Raw genomic sequence first — 22,578 nt, 5'->3', positions numbered from 1 at the left:
TAAAACATTGAATTTTTAATGTTTTTGTCTGGGGGAGGTGCAAGTGATGTGCACTCCTAAAGATTAACACACCTTTCTATTTTGCCATTGCTGTTACTGGTGTTATGATTACCCTTGTCCTCTAGGATCATTGGGAACTCAGTAAACACTACTATTGCTCTCTGAGGCATTGGTTTTACACATAGCACTGCTCTTTTAGAGCCAAGATGTATAAACTTAAGAAAGATGTTATCCTCAGTGATTCATTTATGATAGCAGAGATGCCAACTTCTGTAAATCTGAGATACTTTCGGAATGATGATTGAATTGTAGAGGTTTCGTACACAGGCGTAAGTGAAGTTAGAAAGTTCCTTATTTGTACTCTGCAAAAATTTGAAGCATTAATGAGTATGATTTGTGGGCTGAGCTCATAGTTTGGAAGGTCTCTTTGTGGCTTGGCTGGTGACATGGTGCAAGATAAGGCAGAAATAATTTTAATATAGGAGAGGGGATGCTTCACTACCCGTAACCTTCATTGCTCATTTCTGAGTTCAAGTCTTGGCCAGACTGGTAGCAAAAGAAGATGAAAATAGGACAGTTGTACCCCAAAGGCTTGCGCATTCCTTCTGTCTGCAAATCCTTGCACTTGCATGTGCAGACAAATCTGAATTCACATGCCAGTAGGTAAAAATACATGCAACAGCCTATACTGTTCACTCTCTTGTGGGTTTTTATACATTAGTCAGTTTTGCCTTCTTAGAAATACTAAGCTACGTGGACATTGATCAGCAGCATACATAAGCTAAAGGCTTCCAGTCAGCTGCAGAGGGAACAAGTACAAGCACCTCAATGGAACAGAAAATCCGTTTTTCCACACATGGATATTTCACGAAAAAAAGAAATCTCAAGCTAGGGCAAGGTTTAGGCAGGAAATAGTTGTGTCCTTAGGAAGAGCACTCCTGAAACAAATGTCTTCTTCATGACACATGGATTAATGAGAGCTTCCTAATAAAGAACATGGAACTGGAAGGGACTACTTGGGTCAACTACTTCAGTCCCTTGCTCTTAGAAGCAGCGAAGGCATAAACATTTAAAGCAGATGGGACTGTAACTCATCCCCTCCACAAACAGTGACTTTATTACTGTCACAACTGATAACACATTTAAGAAAAATGCCAAGAAACAGACCATGCCACAGAAGGTTGATTTGTCACTGCTGTATTTGGTGTGCCCTAAAGATAGGATACTATTTTTCTATAGCAGTGATTTTGCAAGGTTTCAGAATACTGCTTCCAAGGCCATGCTGATATCTGGTAGTTACATTCATCTCCATTGTGTGTGCGGTGGTCTGACCCAGGCTGGATGCCAGGTGCCCACCAAGGCTGCTCTATCGCTCCCCTCCTCAGCCAGGCAGGGGAGAGAAAGTACAACAAAAGGCTCATGGGTCAAGTAAGGATGGGGATAGATCACTTGGCAATTACTGTCATGGGCAAAACAGATTCAACTTTGGGAAATTAGTTTAATTTATTACCAATCAAATCAGAGCAGTATAACGAGAAATAAAACCAAATCTTAGAAACACCTTCCCCGCACCCCTCCCTTCTTCCTGGGCTCAACTTCACTCCTAATTTTCTCTACTTTCACCCCCCAGCAGCGCAGGGGAACAGGGAATGGGGGCTGTGGTCAGTTCATCACCTGTTGTCTCTGCTGCTCCTTCCATCTCAGGGGGAGGCTCCTCATACTCATCCCCTGCCGCAGTGTGGGGTCCCTCCCAAGGGAGACAGTCCTCCATGAACCTCTCCAACATGAGTCCTTCCCACAGGCTGCATTTCATCATGAACTGCTCCAGCATGGGCTTCCCACAGGTCATAGCCGCCTTCAGCATCCCCCTGCTCTGGTGTGGGGTCCTTCCTGGGCTGAAGGTGGGTGTCTGCTCCACCATGAACCTGCCTGGGCTGCAGGTGGGTATCTGCTCCACCATGAACCTCCTTGGGCTGCAGGGGCACAGCCTGCCTCACCATGGGCTTCACCATGGGCTGCAGGGGAATCTCTGGTCCGGTGCCTGGAGCACCTTCTCCCCGTCCTTCACTGACCTGGGTGTCTGCAGCGTGGTTAATCTCACATATTCTCACTTCTCTCTCTGGGTGCAGATTTTTCCCCTCACTTCCTAAAGACATTATCCCAGAGGTGCTACCACTGTTGCTGATGGGCTTGGCCTTGGCCAGCAGTGGGTCCATCTTGGAGCCAGCTGACATTGGCTTTATCTGACATGGGGGAAGCTTCTAGCAGCTTCTCACAGAAACTACCCCTGTAGCCTCCCCACTACAAAAACCTTGCCATGCAAACTCAATACAATGTGGAATGGCACAACAAAAATCACTACTGGAGCTAACAAAGGAATAAGATGCCCAGTTACAAAATATTGTTGCAGTGATAGTCCAGGGCAAGTATGTCCAGCTGGCACTTTTTGGCAGGATTTACCCAGTATGATGAACACAGAAAGCCTCTGGCTCTCAAATTATTTGAAGGACTCCTAATAACCTTAACAACACCCACTTAAGTTTCTCAAACTTAAGTCTCATATGTGATTCATCCAACTTACAGTCTTGGCATACTGGTCAAGACCTGGATTTGAAACATGCCAAAGCTTAAGCGTTAAGAAGATCTGTGGTTCTGCTTTGAGCTATTTGAGACATGAGAGCTTAATTGTAAAATGTGGAGCTGAGCTGGGTTCCAAGTCTCTCAAACATGCTGGATCCATGACTTCATGTCAAACTTTGCTAATTAGTGCCGGGAAGTGTGAGAAGCAGGAGGTGCAAGGAGAGAGCATTTCACATTAAGCTGGCTTGTTGCATAGCACAATACAAAGCACCGACAAACTGCTATGATTAAATGCTCTCCTGAACTTAAAATATAAAGAGATATTGGTCTTGCTAGAGACCAGGCAGTCCACTAAATCACAGTGCGTCTCTCAGCTGAAATATAAGTTCACATAGAGAGATCAGCCACACGTAGCTGTGGTTTTCCAGGCTGAGGACAGGATTTTTGGTGCATAAATTTCTTCTGGTGATTACCTGGGGTGTTCACAGTAGTTTTGTAAAAGAAAATGTTCTTTCTCCTATGTATATATAGGAATGCAGGCAGCAAGCCCTGGTGTTTCATTGCCAGGTGCTATTAAGGAAAATGGCTGGATCTAAATTGGCACAGCCCAGCATGTGTCAGAGGTCCTGATAAACTAAAGAAAAGCCCTGATGAATCTCACTAATCCATACTTGCTGCTTGATTTTCTCAGCTGCCTTCAGTAATGAAGAAACAGTGACAAGGAATACTGCTGAGTGAGCCTGGGAAGTTAATGTCGGGAAAGGGAGAAGAAGTTGGGGAATTAGGAACTTTAGGGATTTTTTTTTCTTCATGTGGAACTGGGAAATTCCTGGACTTCAGATCTGCTCTACATCTCTCCCTGACACTCTTGGCCTCCATAGAAACCAATGGTAAAGCATCTACTGACTCAAGAAGAGATCCCATGCAGTTGAATACCTCCCTATTTTCCCCCTTCCTGCTTCTTTCCCTGGTCCCCGTCCCACCCCGGTGCTTTGGCTCCTGTGACAACTCAGCAAGTCTGTTCAGCTCACTCAACTGACAAAAAAAATCAACATAGCAGAAAGCTGCAGGTTAGAGGCCAAAGAACAGCCTTGATTCTTTTTTTTCCCGCTAGGAAATAGTTTGAATCATTCCTATATTAAGGGGTGTGGAGAGTCCTTCCTCTTCTTAAAATGCCTTGGAAGCAAATCTGCATATAACATTGCTGAGGGATGTTTTGGGACAGTCTGCCGACCTTACAAAAGACTATTTAAAAATGCCCTCAATAGTTTTACAGAAGAGCGAATATCTTTTATTATATTGTCTAGCGCAGCAAACCCCCTCTGCAGTGTCTGAAGAGATAATTTTCTGTTATCTGCCAGAAGCTTTTTAATAGCAGAGAAAAGGAGTGCTGCACAGTTGTTTGATTGGCTGAGGTTCATCCTGCAAACACAAAGAAGTACCACCTAGGGCTCTGACAAACAGGCATCTTTGAAGCACTGTGGTATTGAAGAAGCCCCCATGGTAGCTCAGTCCCCTCTTCTGATGGTTTTTATTTTACAACATGCTTCAGAAGAAGGCACAACAAGTTTCTCCCCTTCTCTTTCTCTGTTTCTTGTTGGGAATAAGGATGGGATCAGATCACTTGGGTGTGCTGCTGTAATGAAACATTCAAATTGTTATCTCCATTCAGTCCTGTCTGCCTCCTTCCTTTTCTTCTGGAAAGGAATTAAGTAATTACTGTACAGTGGGTGCCTCCAAATATCACAGCTAATGCTTCCAGATGTAAATCAGCAGGATGTGTAAGTATAAAAGTCAGCAAGAAGGAAGGAAAGGAGGATAGTATTTTGCCAGTAGAGGATAAGGTTTTAAGTGGTAGAAATACTTGAGAATTCACTCTGTCTGAAAATTGAGCACGCGTTTCAGAGCAAAGCACAAGGGATGTGTCCTTGCTGAAACCCCACCAGCCTCAGGAGCACTGAGATTTCCTCTGTAGTGTTTTGGTGTACCTGGCCCTATCAGAGGCTTGTTAAAGCCATGGCAGTCCTGTCCCATACAGCCTCTGCCAACAGGCAGGCTGCACTCTGGCAGCCTCTTTGTAACGTCATTTCTCTAATAGAGATGTTTAACCCTTGCATGCTTGATCTACGGACCCCTGCAATAAGGGGAGACAGCATTCAGAACATGTGTAAGTCTGGTATAAGCAAGCTTGCTTTTCTTAATTGTCTTCCTTGGACCCTTAGAACTAGCTCACTGACCACAGGTTGAAACCACCAGAATATGGTAACAGAGAGCAATAGCTGCTGTGTATCCGCAGCTCAGTCTTTCCTGTACCCTGCCTGTACTTCTCTGTGAATGCCAGATGGCTTCTGATGGAAACTTCCTAGATAGAACGGGGATTTGGTGGTTTCTGGTGGTCTCCCCTGTGTAAGAGACTTCATAGCTGTAATGCTTGGACTGGGTTGTGGCCAGACCTCTCAGTGCCCCAGGAGGTTTCACCACCGTACGTGCAGCAAGCTGGCTGGGAGCATGATCCTGCTCTTGTTTTGTCGGGGAGCTGCTCTTGGTGAAGGCAGAAGGTGGCAGAAAGCTTCACCTTGCACTCTCTCAGTTGCAAGTCCTGCACTGCCTTGAAGCCTTGATTCCAGGTTCTCTGCCCTCTTTTTGGCGAAGGGATGCAAGAATGACTTCCCAGCTAAGGTTTGCTTGGTGAAGCTCCTTTCCATACATTCTTTCCTCCCTTTCTCTTCCCCTTTCCGTGATTCTTATACAAGTACAAAAAATTCCCTGGTGGATTTTTTCAACATTACTATAATTGCCTACACTGCTAAATATACCAAAAGTGGCATTATAGAGGTAATTTATTATTTTTTATGCATGTTAACTGTATAAATAATGATTTGTAAAATTAGGCAGAAGTTATATTAAATTGAGCAGTGTTTAAATCTTGACACTGTTTATATTTCTCTTCTAAAATAATTAAACCTCCCTTTCATTTAGAAGACTGTGTCCAGACAGTTGTAATATGTTTAATATTTTATAGCAAGTCATTTAACTGAGAATTTCACTAAATTAATTGAAAAGTGTAAACTTTATTTAAGATTCTCCAAGTGAGCATACAGTTATATGGTAGTAAAGAATTAATATTGTATATCTTTGGAAGGGCATTACCTTGAAATTGTCAGCCAATTTCTCATGCTATTCAACGGTGAATCATTATTTAAATGTTAGGTCATACTCCAACACACTTGTTCGCATACCAGGAGCTGAGAGACTGTGAATCGCCCTCATGTCAAATAACCTGTGATGGATGGCTGTCTTTGGCTTCCAGAGCCAGCAAAGCTCGGAGATGAGAAAGAAAGGGACAAAAAGGGAGAAAGACGTGAAAGTGTATATCAGAAAGGGAGATTTTCAGACACACATTGAACTGGCCCTGAAATCCATCCTCAAGCAGGACATAACATAAAACAAGATGCTGATGTCTTTCTGGTGAAATATTGAAGACACCTATTAATCTTATGTGAATCTGCGGGGGCTGTAAGCACATTCAGAGCTGTGAGCAGAGTTTGGTTTCCTAACTTCAGTGCACTGGAAAAGACAGCCATGGTCTCTATACCTTGGGGTGAGCCAGATGTGAGCCCCAAGATCCCAAAGCTCAGGCTGGGAAGCTCTGTCTCACCAAGGTGCACTAATTCATTCATCTCAGCCCTTGCCAGTGTGGCTTCTGGAACGTAGAAAAGTACCTGCATGAAAAGATGCCCCTGACTATTAAACATGCTCTCAGGTTTCCCCCAAAATAACTCTGGGGCCCTGAAAGTGCAAGGGACAGAGAAAGGGGGACAAGGGTGGGTAATAGGGTCGCGTGAGGAATTCACATGAGGTCTCCACGACACCCCATGGGCAATGCTGGGCTCACAGAAATGTGGCTGGGCAATGCAAGGTGCCGAGTGTGGCTGTGCTGGTGACAGCTGAGGTGACTTTCTTCCTCATGACTTGTGCTCCCTGGTTGGCTGCTCCTTGTGTCACATTTTAGATGCCAGATCAAACCTCTGAGGTTATACATACAATTCAGCCTAAACTTTGTTAACAACTGCAGTTTGACATCCCGCTTTCCTAAAACTACTCAGACACAGCATCCTTCCTGATTTGCCCTCTCATATTCTTTCACAGTGTTATTTGACTCTGATAAATACAAGACATTATTTTTGCTGCACAATATTTTGCTGCTGCATTGGCTGGTGACTTTACTTCATCTTCTTTACTTGTAAGTCTTAGTGCCTAAACTTTATCTGGATAGAGAAGTGCTCTCTGAGAGCAAATGTTATTCAGTAGGAGACTTTTGTGTTTTTCAAGTTTCCTTTTCACCCTTGTATTTCCTCACTCTTTCACATGCAGATGAGAAGCTCTACTGCTTTCCCATGGAGGTCCGAACATGCTCAAAACAGGGAACGCTTTTCTGCTCATATGTCATTAAAGGTAGAGAGCAATAAAAATGTCAAGTTACTGAAGAAAGCCAAGTCAATTTTTCAATATATTTCCCGCAGCAAAAGGGTAATGACTCTGAATGACCTAGAACTGAGACACGAGCAACTCCATGCGCAGGGGTGTATCCACTGATTAAAAGCCTTTATGAAAATTTAATGAGAACACACCCAGAAACTTTGATGAACAATAATGTTTATGATCTCATTTAAAATTCAAGGTGACATCAAACATTTTTAAATTCATTAGACACTTCCTGTCACATCAGGTGTTATTTGAAAGGCACACGACTGCCTAGCATACTACTCTATTTGTGAGGAGGCATAATTTCAACCTTAAAATAATTTGATCACGGGGTTCGGCACTTTTTCATTCACCTTCTGTAATGAAATGCTTGTGGCCATGCAGAGAGATCTGTTGAATCAAATACTCGGTACGTCAAATGTACTAAAATTCCTTCTTCCCAAGGATCAGCTGCTGCAATTGGTTAATGAGAAACTGCAAATGGGGAGGGATTGAACACATCTCCTTCCTCACGTTCTGGCATTGCACACAAGACTTTTTCCTCCTTTCCCCTGAGGTTAGCATGAAGGAAACAACATCATAATTCAAAACAGGTGCAAGCAGTGGTTTAGCAAATTCCTTCCATTTTCAACTCTGAACAATTGGCCCAGTTTCGTATGTGCTTAAACTCTTAAATTGCAGGCTTATCAGATACTGACACTGCTTATATTTATATACCTGAATACTCAAGAACATCTGCTGTACTGAAATTCATCATTCAAAAGACTTAATTAAAATAATGCTGAATTGGAGACTCAGCATGCATTACCAAAGTGCATATTTGTTTTGCTACAATCAATTAAGACTGTATTCATGAAAACAACTCCTGCAACAAAATCTGTATGTTTAATCCTTATGCTAATCTCCTCAGAATTTGTTGTACTGTTTTAGAGGCAATCAATTGAAGATTTTATTTTCTTTAACAAAACTGCATAACATGTTTTCATTAACTCAACAAGAGGTAAATCAGGATTGATGTCTTGTATAAACACTGAGAGAGAAATCTAGATTGAGGCATCTTAGTAATAAACAGTAACCTATTCTTCAAGCTGGCTGAGTGTCTTTCCAATTAAGATATTACTGAGTATTAAAAAATGCTCATTAAAACCTAAGTATTAAAAGATGCTTTGTTCTCCAAGCAAATGTTGTCTCTGTTATCTACTATTCTTTCATTGATTTAAGAGATTAAGAAATCTAAGCACAATCAATAACCTACTCACACCTAATCTGATTTGTCTCCATCACCAATGGGGTGTCATTTATAATGTTATAGCCTACCACAGCCGCTTGTATTACATGCTGTGCTTGAATTAGAATAGCAACTGAGCGTAGCATTTAGGAGTTGGCCATTACCTTTTTCTTTCTTTAATAAGAAAATGTGTATACAAATTTGCTTTCTTGAAATAGTCCAGTGTTTGGAAACCGGCATTTGGAGCTACTGTTTGGAAATTAAAATGTTTTGCTTTCTTGCAAAACAAATGTGGAGAGGTAGGTTGTGATGCAAATGAGAGGTTTAGGGGAAGATGGGAAAGATTAGCGAGGTGGACAGAGGGGAGAACTGGAAAGCAGTTGAGATTTGTTATAGGAAAGGGTTTAAATAAAGGAGAGGGGCTAATCTTCTGACTTATTCCCTTTGGACACAGGACCCTGATTACATCCTACCCCAAAACGTACAACTACCCTCACTCCTTATTTCCAAAGTGGTGCTGAAATAGCTGCTGACCCGCACGCAGCCAGTCCTCTGGGACTAAGTCATAGCAAAAACAGGATTGCTTATTGTGAGTAGTTTGGGTGACTGGCTCTTCCTGAAACAAAGTCAAAGCCCGTTTGTCTGGGCCTCTGCCTCCTTGGCTGTGCTGTGAGTGTTTTGCTGGTGCGTTGTATTGTTACAGATTTTAGCTTCACTCAGGACAGACAGCAAAGCTTATGTCTAATGATGATCAGTGATGCAGGCAGCTTCTTCCTGCCTATAAGATGTGACTGAATGACAACCAAAAGGAACAAGCCCTCTAGAATCAAGCCTCAGACAAGGAAAAATTTCTGCTATCCTTTATATGATCTCTATGGATTTCTGTTTTGGCAGGGCCCTTTTTGCAGGAAGGTGTCTAGCAGCATATGCTAAAGCCAGGCTCTTTGACACTCAGCTCTCTGGGAAGGCACCTGGAGCCATGTGTGCACACATCCAGATGTGAGGATGAGCAGGAGGAAGAGGTGGAATAGCCTTGGCTGAACTAAGAAATACATGGCACAACCCCTGGGAGCAAGAAGGAGCAGCAGGGGGAAGGGCAGCTTGCCAGTATGGAAAGCATCTCTCATTTTAACAGCTGTTTTTCCTGGATCTGCCTTAGATGGGGGTCATGTCTGAGGTTTGTATTCACAGCAGCGGAGATCTGCTTCACCGACCAGAGAGAAGAATTGCCCTCGGTGGGAAGTGGCTGAGAACCAAAGATCGAAATAGGAATGACAAAGTTTAATTGCTAACATTGCAGGAAAGGAGAAGTAATGGCTGTCTCTCAGCAGTGGAAATGAATTTAATGAACAACTCATAAAAGACTGCACTTGCCAGCAGTTGTCCAGGGAGTCATTGCCTGCTCAGCTTCCATGGGATGCTTATGCCTGTCAGCAAAGTCATCAAATGAAGAACTTAGAAGAGGGCCATTTACTGGCCTTCACCTTTGAGACTCTAGGGGCCAACAGGATTTGGTTCAAGGACTATATCACTTTGCATCTGCCCTCCATAAATCATCAGTTCAGGGCCAGTGACTTACAGGCAAAATTTTGCCCCTTGGCAAATAAAAATCTGATTTATTTTCATTCCTTTCCACAATTTTGCACCAAAACTGAAGAGCCCTGTGCCTGCTGTGACTATTTGAAGACTGATATATTGCAGACTGCTTTGTAAGGATTTACTATGTGCAGGAAGGTGAGTGCTGGCATCCCTGTTTGCAGAGAATAGCAGTCTCCCAGCAAGGGGAGGAGGAAAAAGTGTGAATGGGCAGATCGAGGAAGATGAGAGCACTAAATGAAAATAGGTCTGAGCTGTGTTTCTGACTGTACCTCACATTTTGGAGAATAATCAGGAGGCAAATCCCTAATCACTAACTGTTTTGTTTTATTTAAGTTGACATAACTTCATACAGTTCTGAGTATCCCATAAAAATCCAAAGCTTTGTTTCCTAAGGGGAGTGTCTAAATAGCAGCTTCTAATTCTGAGATAGACACTGCTGCCCTGAATGATACAGAGCACACTGCTACATCACCCTCCAGTTAGAAAAAGCCTCCGAGTACCTCTGAGCTTGTGATTTCCACATGGAAAGAGCCAGCAGAGCCTCCTCTGAGAAGGCTTTTCCTGGACAATTCCATGCAGGCAAGATGCATCGAAGAGTATTCAGGCTTTCCCAGGAGGTCTGGCAGGTCTCTGGACTGGCTGTTGAAATGTACCTGTTGGCAGTAAAGCCAATCTTGACTGTCCTGATGTGATTAAAAAGGTGACAGACAAGGTCAAGTGGTAGGTCCTGGGTCCGCGTTCTAAACATCGTTGAAGAAACACCTTTCAGGGTGCAGGGAAATTTGTCATGTTTAATGAAGGGTTCAAATCAGGAAGAGCTTATTTGATTTGAATAACATATGCAGACTCTACTTTAATACATGGGAAACCAGTAGGCATTGAAAAATACAAGAACAGAAAGTATTTTGCGCCCCTTTGACAATGTTATAAAAATGGTCATATAAAAAGAGCTTCTTTATAACTTCTCAGTAGCTATGGTTAGACCTTGGTATTTTCTAGTCTTAACAACATAGGATTTGTGTCAGTTCTAAAAAATGAAGTATTTTCTTTGAGTTTTCTCAGATTGCTTTAGTGAGAGAATCTCAATATTTCTGATTACTGTATCCTTGTAGTTCTAGTTTATTGGTAGACAGTATTTGCCAACCAACATAAGACCAGGAATTTATTAACTATTTCCAGTAGATATCCATGACCATGAGGGGAGGAAGATCATAAATGCTGACAGCCAGAGAACAAGACAATTATTACCCCATCTGTATCACAGACACCAGTCGTTATGAAGCAACACATCCACTTACTGGTATTATCATGCATGTTAGTAGTTATTTACAGTCCAGTTACTCAGTATTTCACCTGAAGCTCCTTCACATGGAATTTCACAGGTAAAACTGTCCACATGAAATGCGATTTGTATATGTTGTAAATTTATATAACTTTCACTTCCTTGGTGTTTTATTAACCAGAAGGTACAAAGCCTTGAAAAGAAGATGTTGAGAATAAAATCAGTGGAAACAGACCTGATTTCAAACTGGTCATTTTATAATTGCTGTGGCAAGGAAATGGCTGGATAAATGAGAACATGTTCCAAGCTGCTAAAGTAACAAGGCATATTGTTTCAGGGGACAGGTGTTTATTTTAGTTGATATGTTACTTTCAACTTCAGTGCTTGATTGGAGTCCCTGATAACTCATGTTCTGCTAAAATAAGTAGCCTGAAGTTAATTTTTCTTTCTGCTAATCTTTCTATTTAAAAGAATACCAGACACTTGGCATTTTCCATCACAACTTGCAAAATCAGATTGCAAAAGGATTAAGTCTGTACAATGATACTATGAAAACACAGTAAAGACAACCTGGAGCAGAATTTAAATAAAAATGTCTTGGGAAATATAAAAATAGATTTCAGCAAGATAAACAATAATAGTATTCTGGAGGATGAGTGGTTTCCTGAGTAAAGCATTAACCTTTCACCTTCAAGATATCAATAAACTGTGGGATCCTATGACAAGGATTGATTTAAACAACTTTGTTCCCTCCCCTTCTAGCCCAAATGGTGGCTACATTGCAGATCCCTGAAACAAGAGCTCCTCAGCTGTAGTGCCCTGGAGATGCAACATTGCCTTCTGGCAAAAAAACACCGGGCACTTCAGAGCAGGGTTGAAGGTGAATCATGTTATTACTGGCTTTAATTAGCACTTCCACAAGCTGCAGAGTTCTTTACCTGCAGCTGGATTGCACTTGGAAAGGTGTGAAAGTCCTGTTGCCTTTGTAAACATCAAAGAAATTCATTTCTAATCTGATCTTTTTAACCAAGCCCTCCTGCTGATCAGAAAAAGTGAGGGCAAACAGTCTGAAGAAAAAAAATTAAGCAACTCTAGAATGTGAGATTTATTATTTATTATTGTAGATTTATATGTATTTATTATTTAGTTTATTAGTTCTCAGGGACTTATGCTTATCCTCTTGCACCTAGCTCACAGTTGGTGCTATATAAATAAGTCATTATTGTTAATCTTTGATAAGGGTAGCTGAAAGATCACTGTAAGCGATGATCAATGAGACTTCTTGATTCCCAATTCTGCTTTGGCTTCCACCACTTTTACACCACTGGAATTCCACCTGCTTCTTTAGGATTGCTCCAGCCTCGCAGCAGAGAAGCAAGGTGAAGATCAAGACATTTCTTTCTAAATGGCCTGGGGAGCAATTAATAAACACAGGCTTTGTAAACTCCTGTGCATGTAGTATGATATGAAAATAGAAGTGATTCAGGGTTTGATCCACAACAAGTTAAAATGGAAGTAATTGCTTTGGCATCAGCAGGGCAAATGCTGGTTTACACTGAAGATCTTTCTAGAGGTTGTTGATGGTTTCAGCTTTGTACAAGTTACCTCCTGGGACACTCCTTTTCTAAGATGCTTTGTACAGTCTATTGTGCAACCAGGGCAGAACAGGCTGCTGGCCAGTGTAATGAGCACCAGAAGGCTTTATTGTCCAAGACCGGAGTAGGATGAACAGTTTGAAGTCCTGAGCCAGGTAGGAGCTCCCTGTGCATTCGGGCATTTGCAGAGCCCTGGAGGAGCAGGGCCTGGCTGAGGCCTGGCCGGCTGGCAGCCATGCGGTGCTGCCTGCTGGCTGGCGCGCACATTTGCTTGGGAAATCAAGTGGGAATTTTAAAAGGAGTTCTCAGCTCAAGCAATCCTTTCTGGTTTACAGCTGCACGCCAGAGCCACTCACAGATGAAGCTTAGTCAGATTCAACACCATTTTGCCAGTTCTTCCCACCACGTCCTCCCATCTACCCTTAACCCTCCAGCATCCTATTCAGCTAGCAGATCCTTTTGTCTAGACAGAAGGTGCATGTGGCCAATTTGTCCTTTCTCTTATGTTAGTCATCCTGTACAAAGGGATTAATTACCTGGGAGACAAAACCATGGTGTCTCCAATCATGACTGTCAACATGCTTTTACATATGAATTGGAGGGAGTCTCTGTGACTTCCTTTAAAACAATGAGTATGAAGCATCTAAGGTGGTGTTTGGATCTCAGCTGAGCAGTCCATGGCAAATGACTGTGCTAATCCTTTTGTGCCTTAGTGCCTTTGAGCCTCATCTGCTTTTTATTCTGAACAAAGCCCGTATTTTTCATGTCTTCTCTATTTCAGGAGACATGCTTAGGGCCTTTCCGATTTGTAGCTTGGCCAGAGAGACTGGAGGGGTTCCCTGAAGAGAAGATCCTGTTTGCTTTCTTTCATTGCCTCCAGTACAGCGTGTATTTAATTAGAAACGGAGAAATTGTAAAAGCATCTAACACATTATGAGCAAAGGCCAAAAACACAGCTAGCCACAGAATCCTTTCTGAAGTGTTTCTCTCAAGATATGTTCTGAAAAGCAAATATTCCTCTCTGAGGTCCAGCAGGACCCTTCTCAGGCAATCTTTGGAGGCTTTTCACCCAGATTGTTTCGAACACTGAGTGCAAGGTGACCAGCAAAGCAGAACCGAAGAGAAGGAAAGAAACTCTGGTTCCTAGTCGTTCTTCTCCCTCTGGCTGAAGATATTTTGATCAGGCCTTCATTAAGTCTCTCACTTCGAAAGAAAGCTGAAAATGCAGAGGTCACACCTTCCTGACGCACTCCAGAACTGTATGGCACAGAAAAAAAACCCCAAAACAAAACAAACCAAAACCTCCAAACAAACTAGTCCTCACTTCAGCGGAGTTACTCAGGCTCCCTGTCACGTAAACTGCACCTTGCCATCTGCTTCCACTGTCTCATTTAGGAAGTTGTGTATCTAACTCATATTGCTTACATTAAGTTTTCTGGGCTGTTGTGAGCACTGTGCAGATAAGGGGAAGATGGAGTTGTCAGTTGTTAAGTCTTTTGCACAAAGAGAAGAAAATATGCTTCTGGGAGCTTAATTCTCTGAGCTGTTCACCTGGTTTGCCTGAAGCAATTCCCCAGAGCTAACAACAAATTATTTTTCCTTTCCTACCCTGCTTCACCCCTTTTGTAGATACACTGAGCCTGGGAATCCTCTGGGGTTTGTTCTCCTATGCATACACAAAATGCACCAGTCACCAAATATCACTCTCTGCTAAGCTAATGAGGATTTTAAATGGGAAGAGTCTTTATGTCTTTAGAAAATATATTTTTTTGGTTTTAGTTTTTTTTTAATCTTTTCTCTTCCCTCTTTTTTCTTTTCTTTTTTCTGTTTTTCCTGCTTCCCCCTTCTTCAGTTTCCAATGATCCTTGTGCTTGATTGATTTCCCAGGACTGAAACCCTGACCTTACTGAATTCTCCAGGAGGAATTTTTACCTTCTTCTTTGACATAAAAGAAGATTTCATACATACTACTAATTAGTCAAAGAAAGAATGTTTTAGTGCCTGGCTCTGCTCAGGACATACCCTGTCATAATTTCCTTGAATGTAATTTCACTGAAGGCAATAGGAGTTTTGCCCAGATGCGAGTCCCTGTTGAATGGGGGATATTTGTTCATAAGCTATTGGATGTGATAGAGGAAAGGCTCATTTTCGGGAAAACAGTGACATGACACATCCTGCTTTTGCTAGCCAGGCCATTGTATGCATTTTACATGATAAGGAGAAACCCTGTAAACCAGCAGGTCAAGGAAAGATGCCCTCTGTTTCCTCAATGTATAATAACACCATTCAAAGTGAAAGATCAGTGATGGGTGGTTTTGCATTTAAAACCCACTTTCAGAGAGACCCATTATGCTCTATAAACCACATTACATTAAACAGCACACATAAGCATTAAGCAGGTGTTTGCAGAATGCCTCAGCAAGTAATGTGCACCATGAGCCTCTGTCTCCTTTGTCGAAGATGACAGCTACGGCTGAAGGAGTGGTGCGTGTCGCACTGCCCGTAGCTGCGCTCCTTCGAGTTACAGAATGAGGCAGCATTAGAATGTGAACTCAAGTTGCAGAAGCAGTAGGATGCGGTGACTGATAACTCCAAAGAGGGTCCATATGGCAGGATGGCTGTACTTATAAATATTTCAAATGTCAATTCACAAGGCTACAATCATCCCAAGCTGTTTGTGTTATTCTGAATAATTGCTAGCAAACTATAACAAAATATTTGTCATACTAGAATAACACATATAAATTTAACTGCTATATACACCAAGCTTTTCTCCAGATAATATATTTTATTAGGTTAATAAAAAAACCAGAGGCAACATGGTTGCAGGGAATTTGTAAATAATTACCTATGAAAACCCCTTCATGCATACCTTTCCTGCTGAAGAGATTGTAGAACTTCATGTCTTTTCCCCAGTGAGGACAGACTAGTGTGACAGCAAGCCAAGATCAAGGTAATCAGGGCCTGCTAAGGCATTATTTAGTTTTATTTTCCTCCATTAGCATTTGCACATGTGCTTATTTGATTTTATTGGCTGTCCTCTGTAATTACTAATGCACAGCCATGTAAGTGCAATGACAGAATGCAGCGAATATGGTGCTTTCCATGTTGATGTCTTTGAAGCACATTGGACATTTTGTGCAGCTCTAAGCCCTTCCATGAGATGAGCTGCACTGCGAAAGAAACAGTTCACAAACAACAATTTCCACAATGGCACTGGAGGGGGTAAGCAGAATCAACGGGAGCTCCCCAAAAGGGTTTCTGCTCTGTTGCTGATAATGGGCTTATTTCATCCTCCCCAGTTATGGTGCACTCGCAGAAAGGTTAAGCAACTTTTGGATGATTTACATAATTTAATACATGCCCACACCCCCAGTTTGGAAATGAAAATAGAAGAGGATTGTTGGAGTCGTATGGCATCTGCAACATTTTGAAACAGACTTTAATCAATTCTTATCTTTCAGTTTCTTATTATGACCTCTAAACTGCTGGCACTTTTATAAAATTTCAGTACTATTCCAGGAGGGAAAGTGACAGAACTGCACATACAGCCAGCAAAATTAAGACCCATTCATGCAATAATCCTTCTTGTACAACCTTGTATATAATCCTAGTAATTCTGAACAAAGAGGAAGGTATTTATATCTTGTCCAATTTCCAAGGCTATTTCCTTGTCTTCTGACAACTAAAGGGTCAAACAGTCATTGACTTACAAATGTGGAACAGTGTCTTACAGCAAGAAATGATGTTCCCCACCACACTCAGAATAAAAGGCCAGCTAAAGGCTAAACTGTCCACAGCTCTGAATACAGTTTAATGTTTGTGCACAGCTTGCAAACATTTGCATGCTTGAGCATGGGACCTGCTTTTATCATCCCATCCTCTTAGTTCCCTCCAGTTGTCCACACATGTTCCAGCTTACCCCTAGAGTCATGGGTGGGCCTGAACCCTAGCTCAAGAGAGAAGCAGAGGAACTGTGCAGCACCTTTCTCCATCCAAAACCTTAAAACACAGTCAACAGACTTCTGTCGTGTAGCTCAGTGCCTCACATGTGAGAACCACAGGACTGTGTGAGGTCAAAGACATACCCTTGGCAGGAAAGGCAAAGCAAGAAGTAAGCAGTTGAGCAGCTGCAGCCTCATGGCAAGGCAAAACTGCCATCCTGAGAAAAATGGAGCCAGACATAGGAGAGTGCAGAGGAACCTGGTGTGGCATGCTTAGCAAAGGGTAGTGTGGAAGTGACCCCAGCCTGATAGTTTTTCTAGTTATTCAAGGCACCTTTATGTAATGTTTGGAAGGGGCCAGAGGCTCTGCTAACAGTGTGCTGTTATTCTTCCTGTAATAAATGTAAGAGTTTATACAATAAACAGCATATGTTTGGCTTCACCAAGGTACAGCAGAAGAGCATTCAAAGCACCCAGAATATCTGGGAATGAACATTTTGGGGTGAATGTCTCCATCCTGGCCCATGTCCTAAATCAAAGACAAAGACTGAAAGAAATTGCCCCCTGGGAAATGCCTGGTAGATAATATCGTGCTTTCAGTGGCAAGGACAGTGAAGCACACAACAGATTGTCTGGCAAGATTGTTTAGTCTCCAGCACTGGATGTCTTTAAGGATAGATGAGACAAACAGCTATTAGGAATGACTGAGGTGCAATTCTTCCTGCCTTGAGGCAGAGGGATGTACTAGGTGAACTTTTCCAGTTGTATTCTTCTCGGCATCTATGATAAGAATTTGCAGAACTGGTATCCAAGCTCAGAGCTGTTATTTGCACCAGTCAGTGGGAGTATCAGCCAAGATCTCAATGTTATACAGAACACTGCCAGACTGTTCTCACCACCCCAATACCATGGCTAGCACCCAACTGCTCATCTCATCACCACCGTCCCACACCCTGGTGTGACACTGTGACAACAGGACAGAATATTAAACAGAAAATGTGTATGGGGTATAGCCACTGTGCAAATGTCACAAATGCATTGAAAGTGATAACAGCATGGAAAGATTACATTCATGTAGTAACCTACAAAAGATGTCTTCACAAGCCTGCATCAGCTCTAGCAATGCAAGCTGAATGATTGCCCCCACAAGCACTATTAAAAGCCATGAATCTTCTCACGCTGCTTCCTTTCCCTTTTGCTGGGATTAGGTTTTGCATCTCTTGTGTGGTTAAAATCTCACATATCCATTTGGGATGAAATACCATTTAATCTCTTCAGATTCTGATGGTGAACTTCTTCTCTGAGTGTGGGAAGACCTTTCAGACATATTCAGCAAAATTAGGCACCATAGGGCCTTTTCTTGTCCAAAGACAGTGCAGAAAAAAATCATGGTGCTAAATAATTTACTTCAAAGCAAACATAACTTCCTCCTGAAGGATCATTTCTAATCAAAACTCTTTCAAAACATTCCCAGGTGCAATACAAATTTCTTTACTGGTCTGCCAGCCACTATAAATATCTATTTATAGACATTTATAAGTCTGGGCTTATAAATGTCCCTAAGGCTGGGACTGAGAAGCCAGGCAAGATCCAGACAGACCTGGAAGCACAAGGGCCAGGGAAATGCAGAGATCCCAGAAAAGCCATGGTGGGACAGTGTGACAGGACTGCAGAGGTGTATACGTCCTCCTTATGAGATCTGGAAATGCCTCTGTGCTCCAGCAGATGCCAGTTTGCCACAGGGGTGCAGGCTCTGCTGCTTGTATTTGGGGCGGCAGGTTTGCTGAAGCAGAGCTGAGCTTGTGTCACTTGGATAGGTTAGAGGAGAGCAAGGACTGTCCCACTGTCTGCTTCTTGCAGGACACACCACAACATCTGCTGCTGCAGTTGGAGCACTGGTGTTCCCACTCCACCAGGCAGTGAGCCTCTCACACCAAGGTCTGTTAATGAATGCCATCAAAGTCACCTCTTCATCAGCTTCACTGGCTTCTTTGACTGGGCCACAATTAATTTTTTTTTAATTTAATTAAATTTAAAAACTTTTTTTAATTTTTATTTTTTTTAAAAAATAATTTAAAAAAATGTAAAACCATAAACTTTTGATGTCAAAACTGTTATTTCTGAAGGAATATTTACTTGTCTAAGTAAGTCCAAGTCTAAGATTGTGGAGACTAGAATGTTTTGGCCATATTAAAGGAACAAAATGAGTACACTAAAGTAGTTCAGGGGTAGGAACAAGCTCTTCTTACTGGTAGACTTTTTGATTGATACTCAGTGTGCAGATGTCAGATAATAATAAGACAAACACTAGTTTCATTTTAAATAGGTTGAGCAATTCGAAGCAGCTTCTCTGACATATAATTTATAGGGGTTGGAAGGTTCCTCCCAATAACAACAAACAGTGGTATTCTTTAGTGTAATAAACCATATGTTGTTTCTACCAGGAGTCGATTATTCCTGCTCTCAAATTGAGAAACTGAAAATCTGCAGCCACTTACCTACTTATAAAGTGCAGAGTATGTTAATTCTCAGAGGCTAATGTATTATTAATACTACACGGAAGACATATTAATATATTTATGGAGCTATTCTGTACATTTTTGCTAGAACATATGGGAAAGAATACAAATGCTGTCCAGATCCTTAATCAATACCAAAGATCATTGCAGACCTATACAACAAACCAGCCCTTACTGCCAATGAGTTCCAGCTTTTAATCTGTACTGCTGAAGTATTCATAAATATGTTTCACCCCTAAAATGCAGTGAAAAGCTGAAGCCACAACCTGCAAGACATCTGTGATTTATTCTTTTGGGCTTCCAACAATGAGATCAGAGTCATTACAATCTAAGGCAAGGTGGGTGGCTAATAAATCTGTTACTGATTTACACATAGATCGTGGTGTTGCATTGCTAATTTGCAGGGAAAACAACCTGTAATTGTGTGCAAAATGGCATGCTGTGGTTGTAGATGGAATATGATGCTTAAGAGGTTTTAATTCTCGATAGTATGTGTACTGTAAAGGCTAAAAGCCTGTGCCATACTGCCAGAAGACAGGTAAACATTGAAGAGCCAGTTAGAATGTTCGGGCCACTCATAGGAAAGGAATATATGGGAAGCAGTAAACAAGAGAGGGACTTATCTGTAGGGCTGTAGGCCCCAGCTCGTCTAGAAACACAAGGTATATCATTAGAGATAAGGAGGTTATTATCTGTGAGAAAGACAAGCAGGTCCTAGTTCAGAGGAAGGGAGGTGAAGAGGAAGAGACCTTATACCAGATAAAGAAGGAATGTGGCAGGTAACCTCATGAGGTAATGGTTATTTTAAGGAACTAAACAACAAGGAATGGCAAGTTTTCAGGAGTGACAGATGTCATTACACTCCGGAGGAAATAACAGGGTAAGTAAAGCGGGTTCCTCTCTTTATCAGCCTATTTTGAGTTAACCAAGCTGGGATCTTAAAGCTCCTTAGGGCTGGACAAATTGTGGATAGGTGATCCATGTTTGTAGTTGTAAAGCTATGTGTATGTCTAACGCACAGGAAGGCTTACCGCTGGGAGCGATTGTACGGAACACAGCTGAAATGGCTGTGCCTTCCCTTGCAACCATCAGACAACCTCATGCCACTTGCACCACAGCAGCATAAATCCTGGCTGAAAAAAGAATGGCACCCATGTCTTTCAGTTTGTCCCTTCTCAGAGAGGAATGCTTAAGACAGCAGTAATGTAATATAAGCAGTTTTCTGAGGGTCAAAAAGCCCAGAATCATGGAACGCCCCAAAGATCTCTCAGGCCCATCAGAGTCTGGTCTATAGGAAGGTGCCAGCATCTGAAAAAAACCGCAGATGTTCACTGGCATCTCTCCTGGCAAAATAATCCAAAATTATGTGGATCCCAGATTGTCAGACTTGTCAGCAACACCGTCATTCATGTCTTCTTGCAATGCATTGCTTCATGCACACCAGCTTTGTGGCAGCAGCCTGTGTAGAACAGAAAAGGCTGCCTACATGTGCCAGGGTATAGGAACCTGTGTTGTCACATCTAGAGTCACTGGTGACTATCTTTGGGCTGTCCCAGCACTTCTATTCCAAGTTGGTTACGAAATAGCCTTCTAAAGACACACACACACACAATGGAGCTATGTGTCAAAGACATATTTCCTCAGCTGTGTGCTCTCATGCCAGATATTGAATCAGTTTTAGACGCACTCTGTACCACAGGCTCCCTGAAACTGCAGCTGCAGCAGTTTTAGTTATACATTTCTATGGGATCGCTGGTGTGAGGAGAGGCATTTATTTTCCAGTAACACCGGCCTTTCTGGCCTTGAATATGCCTAAGGAGCACTCCCAGACTGAAGGATTTCTGGGGTGGTCTGCAGAACGAGGAGGGTCTCAGTGTCTTCCATGGGGGCTCTGCCACAGCCTTGTGTAATGTAATATTTTTGTTCAACCTGAGTCACACTAAACACAACGTTAAAGCATCACATTTGGGAAAGGTGAAAAGGTCATGCTTAAAATAAGAATCTTTGAACTCAAACCTGTGCTGAGAATCTTTATAAGACTGTCCAGCTCAAAATGAAATCTGGACTTTCCAACCTGCTCCTGACTGGACGATCACCTTACCACCGGCGTCACTGCTGCCTGGTGCTGTTGGGTGGTCTCTCCTCGGGAGAGCTTCGAGCCTGGGATTCAGTCAGGGTTGGAGTGTATAACAATGCACAGTTTCCACAGGCACGAGCACCAGAAAGGCACAGACTGTTGACCCACAATGTGCAAGTCTGTTCAGCAGAAAGGTCACTCACTAGCATGGGCTTATAGGTCTCATAGTTACAGCTTGGCAGCAATGTGCGTGGGGCCGCTCAGGGAGGGCAGAAGTTCCTCAGGCAACTGCACTCCACGCTCCTTGTGTGGTGGAGGTCCCTATTCTCCTCAGGCAAGGTCAGGCAACCTGCAGAGCTCCTGCATGCTCAGAGCTGGAGCAGCTTACCACCGTGGAAAAGCAACAGAGGGACAATGACCTTGGAATTAATTAAATAAAAAGCAAACAAAACAAAACAAAAAGTCTTTGTATTGCCAGCCTCAAGCATTTACTTGCCATTGCTTACCTTCCTGCCTTCCTTCAAACTATGAAATGTTCTTAAACTTGACACTGAAAAATACCCAGCGGTGGATTTCATTTGCTCATTTCTACTTTTTATTTGGGTGGTTAGTAAAATTTTACGGTTTGTGCACTGAAACCTTGCGTTGTCCAAACATCCCGCACTGGCCACACAGAAGTAAAACCACAGTGGCTTTGAGCTGCAACTTAAAAGGAGGGAGAATTTCCATTACTGCTTGAGAAGCAAGGATGTGGTCTGTCACTGAATTTTACCAGGTCACGTTCCCCCTCGTTCCCATCTCTGCCAAATTCACCAGCTCTTACCACCTTGCCCAGAAATGTCCTTCCTTTGACTTCCCTCTTTACAGGAAAGGGCTTTTGGCATTGCCAAAAATCCTAGATATCCCCTACTAGAAACTGTGGGAACCTGAGGGACAATCAGTGGTTTATTGCCAGGCATGTCATGGAGGTGGCAATTTTCAAGGATTACAGAAGATTGTTCAAAGACATAGAAGAAACCCATGGCAGAACAGAGAACAGCGTGATGGCTCTCCTCAGACCTATTTCCTATGCACCCCGGACAGATATTCCTATGCGCCTATCACTGCCATGCAGGGCCTGGAAATGCACAGTTGCTGTAAGTAACTAGAAATAAAGACTTATTTTGATTTCAGCACAGCCTGAGTAGATCTCAGTGATACAGGACTTCCTACAGTGTGCTTATCGCACTTAAATGAATCCAGCAGACATAACATCATATTTTGTCCGGT

This window comes from Falco biarmicus, chromosome 7, assembly GCF_023638135.1.
Source record: "Falco biarmicus isolate bFalBia1 chromosome 7, bFalBia1.pri, whole genome shotgun sequence".
Classification (NCBI taxonomy): Eukaryota; Metazoa; Chordata; class Aves; order Falconiformes; family Falconidae; genus Falco; species Falco biarmicus.
The sequence above is the reverse complement of the archived record's forward strand: the minus strand, read 5'-3'. Positions refer to the sequence as shown.